The sequence below is a fragment of the Pan paniscus genome, chromosome 17, assembly GCF_029289425.2.
Source record: "Pan paniscus chromosome 17, NHGRI_mPanPan1-v2.0_pri, whole genome shotgun sequence".
Taxonomy (NCBI): domain Eukaryota; kingdom Metazoa; phylum Chordata; class Mammalia; order Primates; family Hominidae; genus Pan; species Pan paniscus.
This window is the reverse complement of record NC_073266.2, coordinates 69,126,913-69,130,886: the sequence shown is the minus strand read 5'-3', so window position 1 is coordinate 69,130,886 and position 3,974 is coordinate 69,126,913. Positions and strand designations below refer to the sequence as shown.

Here is a 3,974-nt window from a genome sequence, read left to right as displayed (position 1 = left end):
AAGCTTCAGGGATAAGGTGCACTGAGGGCAAGACCAGAGGGAGGAGGAAGCCACACACGTGGAGGAGGGCGAGCACTGCGGAGAGAAGACAGGCAAAAGCCCCAAGGGGGAAATCAGTTTGACGCCTCAGCCTCCTTTTTGACTTCTCTCCTTTCTCCCCTTGGCTGGAATCCAGACTGCTCATCCTGGCCCAGAAGCCAGCCTCCCTTTCTGGGAGATCCAGGGACTTCCCAGCCCTTGGTCTGACTGGACATCTCAGAGTAACTCCGCCCCAAAAACTGTGGTTGCCATGGACTCTAAAACTAGTTCTCCAGGTAAACAAAACTGCTTTGTTCACCCACATACAGGAAACGGCAGATTTCTGGCCTTTCAACACAGGTTTTCCTCTGCCGGCAAACTCCAGCATCCAGCAGAGGTGTTGGCAAGACTCCACCTGTTTCCTGGCAGAAGCCCCAAACCACCCCAGCTCACACCAGCACAAAGGAGCTCAAACCATGAAATATAAGGAAGAGCGGAGCTCCATGAAGGACAATCTGTGTGTGTTCATTCTGTTCCATTTCTCACAGGCTTGGTACACGTCATCATGAATGACCAAGCTGGACTCCCACCTCCATCCTCATCCCTGCCATTTGGGGATGGAAAGAGGGGAGTCCCCTCCTCCAGAGCCAGGCTAGGATTACAGATTAGGGACGTGTAGTCCAGGCCAGCCCCCACTCTCCAGCAGGCTCGCCCCACCCTGGAGGGAAAGCATCACAGGTAGTGGGGGAAAGAAGCCAGGCCGTGGGCCCAGCAGCTTTTCTAATGGCCAACAGTGTGCAGGCTACAGGCTCTGCTGAAATGGGTCCAGGTTTGTGAATGCATTAATGTTTTTAACTATTGTTTCTGATTTATCTCAGCCTCAGTTCTAGCACTTCCCAATTCTGTGCTCATAAGCAAGATTGGCTATTTATTTAAACAGAAATAGCATACAGAGGAAATTTAAAGGATTCTAGAAAGTCAAGGTGAACAAAAATCTCACTGAGTTATCCACTGCCTTCTCTCTGCAGTCTTTTCTTATTGTGGGGCTGCTGTATGCATTGTGTCAGGTACCTTCTACTTGTAACTTTATTTAACTGTCATTGCAATGACATGAGATGAGTCTTAGTGTTCACATCTTACAGAGGAAAGAACTGAGGCTCAGAAAGGTAGAGACACCTGCCCTAACACACAGCTGTGAAGGAGCTGGACCTGGACAAAAGGAGTGTATGGTTTTAGGGTGAGAATAGACTGCTCTTTGTGAAATCCATGCAAAGATGCCTGAAAGAGGAATAAATATTTACTGGATAGTTGTGGATGAGTTAAATTTTGTAATCCACCCTCTTAGGATGAAAGCACACGGTATCAGGATTGCATTATGTTCCTGGTAGGAAATGGGTCAACAGGAGTAGGAAGGGTGCCAGAAAGATGCAAGCCCAGAAGAGGTCTTTGCTGACTCCATGAGTTTGTTTGCCCCAGGCTGACTGAGCTGGCTTTTCGTCTCAGAGATAAGGTGAGAGATGCCTGCATTAGTCAGCACTTGCTCGTAGTCTAGCTTCCTATCCTGCCTGGCAACAGGCTGGCCTGATGCACGAAGTAGAAAGCCACCCAAGCAGTGGGAAAGGAAGGGAACCAACAGGCCTGCCATTAAAAATCTCCCCACCCCAAGGCTTGAAATTTCCGCTTATTTCACAGATGCAAATACAGAGGCACAGAGGAAAAAAAAAAAAAAACTGGTCCAGAAGACATCACCAGTCACGGAAGAATCAGGACTGAAAAGAATGGAGCAACTCACCCAGAGCTCATCCATCCATCCATCCATCCATCCACCCATCCATCCATCCATCCATCCATCCATCCAGATTCATCAAAACAGTGAAGTCCTTGCAGTCATGGAGTTGATGTTCAAGTGAAGGAGGTAGATTACAAACTAATAGATATACAATACAGTGTAAGGTGATAGAGAAGAACATAAATGAGTCAGGGGAAAACCTCCCTGGGGTAACTTTGAGCAGAGACCTGAATTAAGTGATCAGCAAGGGCAAGGTTACTAAGGAGGAAACATAGTTGGGGTGTGCAGCAAACACCAAGGAGGCCAGAATGCTTGGACTGAATTCAACGAGAAACAGCAGAGTAGAAAATTATGTTGGGAGAGAATTGGTGCTGGATCATAAAGAAACTTCATATGCGAGGAACAGGAATTTGGATTTTTTAAATAGTAATATACAGCCATTCTCAAGTTTGCGTTTGGTCAGTGGGGAGCCACGTGGGTTCAACATGCATATCAAAAGTGTTATTTCTGGCCGGGCGCGGTGGCTTACGCCTGTAATCCCAGCACTTTGGGAGGCCGAGGCGGGTGGATCACGAGGTCAGGAGATCGGGACCATCCTGGCTAACACGGTGAAACCCCGTCTGTACTAAAAATACAAAAAAATTAGCCGGGCATGGTGCGGGCACCTGTAGTCCCAGCTACTCGGGAGGCTGAGGCAGGAGAATGGCGTGAACCTGGGAGGCGGAGCTTGCGGTGAGCCGATATCGCGCCACTGCCCTCCAGCCTGGGTGATAGAGGGAGACTCCATCTCAAAAAAAAAAAAAAAAAAAAAAAAAATGTTATTTCTCTTCGGGGCCCATCTACCCTGGCCACGGCATGATGTTTGTCTGCAACGATTGTAAGGTGTTCAGATTTTGTAAATCTAAATGTCATAAAAACTTTAAAAAGAAGTGCAATCCTCGCAAAGTTAGGTGGACCAAAGCATTCCAGAAAGCAGCTGGTGAAGAGCTTACAGTGGATAATTCATTTGAATTTGAAAAACATAGAAATGAACCTATCACATACCAGTGAGAGCTATGGAAGAAAACTATTGATGCAATGAAGAGAGTTGAAGAGATCAAACAGAAACACCAAGCTAAATATATAATGAACAGATTGAAGAAGAATAAAGAGCTACAGAAAGTTCAGGATATCAAATAAGTCAAGCAAAACATCCAGCTTATCTGAGCCCCTCTTGCAGGCAAAGGGAAGCAGTTGGAAGAGAAAATGGTACAGCAGTTACAAGAGGATGTGGACATGAAGATGCTTCTTAAACATCTCTGTAATCATTTCTTTTATGTACATTTGAAAATGCCCCTTGGAGACTTGGAACTGCTAAATTATTAGTTTATTTTTTACATAAGATCACTTAAATGAAAGGAGATTAAAATATATATTTCCTACAAAACATCAGATACACGGATGTTAGATTGCATCTCAGTGTTAAACCTTCACTGACAGATGTACTTACGTAAATCATGAAAATTCTACTTATAACTATAGAAGTGAATTGTGGACATAAAATGCTTATGCCATTTGGATAATGGCACTAGGCAGCATTTGTATAATAACTAATGGCAAAAATTCATGGCTAGTGATATATAAAATAAAATATTCTCTGCAGAAAATATTCTCTTTATTAATGTTATAGAAGGGGAGGATACAACAAGGAACTAACAACTTGTATGACAGTGTCAAATATTATTTTGATTTTAGTATTTCCTGTTTGGTTTATTTGCATCTTAGAAGAGCATAATGACATTGTTTGATGAAGCCTAATTATGCTGGACTGTTTTGACCTTGTTTAACCCTTCTGATAGGTAGTTGGGGATGAGAATTGAATAATCTTTGCCTGGAGTGACCCTATACTCTAGAATTTCCAATTTGGAGAATACTCAGTTCTAATTTGTGATTCCTGGTAGAACAAACTTTATTTTTCTAGCCTAGCAATGATCCAGAAGCAGAGGAATCCCAGTGCCTTTTAAAAGCTGTTATGTGTCTTTCTTTTAAAAACGCTCCTGATTTTGGAAAGTAGAATTTATGGGTACAATATTTGTTCATTATTTGCACACAAAATAAAACCACTTAAAAAGTAAATAAGAAAAGTACTACACAGCCATGGAAGAGCTAAAAAGAACAGAATGTCATG

At 43.4% G+C, this 3,974-nt stretch overlaps 1 pseudogene; it reads left to right on the top strand.

The window, feature by feature from the left end:
• Positions 1-2,584: 2,584 nt before the first annotated feature.
• LOC134729223 (probable ribosome biogenesis protein RLP24) lies at positions 2,585-3,172 on the top strand (annotated as a pseudogene).
• The last annotated feature ends 802 nt before the right edge of the window (positions 3,173-3,974 follow it).